Here is a 263-nt window from a genome sequence, read left to right on the forward strand (position 1 = left end):
GTATTCTACATTATGTCGAGGGATTTTTTCAACGTGAATAATTCTGTCTCTCACTCTTCAAAACAAACAAACAAACTAGAAAGAAATCGCTGGTAGGTAATTTTTTTCCCTAAAGACACATTTGAAGTCCTTTGTCCATTTTTTGACGCCTGTATGCAACGTTTATATTCTTTTTCCTTTCCAATTAAAACTAGTCTGTACAATGGAAAAGCATTTCGAAATTTCTTTGAATCAAGAAATATGCTTTGTATTCGGGCTTCGTA

The sequence above is a fragment of the Penaeus monodon genome, chromosome 34 (genome assembly GCF_015228065.2).
Source record: "Penaeus monodon isolate SGIC_2016 chromosome 34, NSTDA_Pmon_1, whole genome shotgun sequence".
Lineage (NCBI taxonomy): Eukaryota > Metazoa > Arthropoda > Malacostraca > Decapoda > Penaeidae > Penaeus > Penaeus monodon.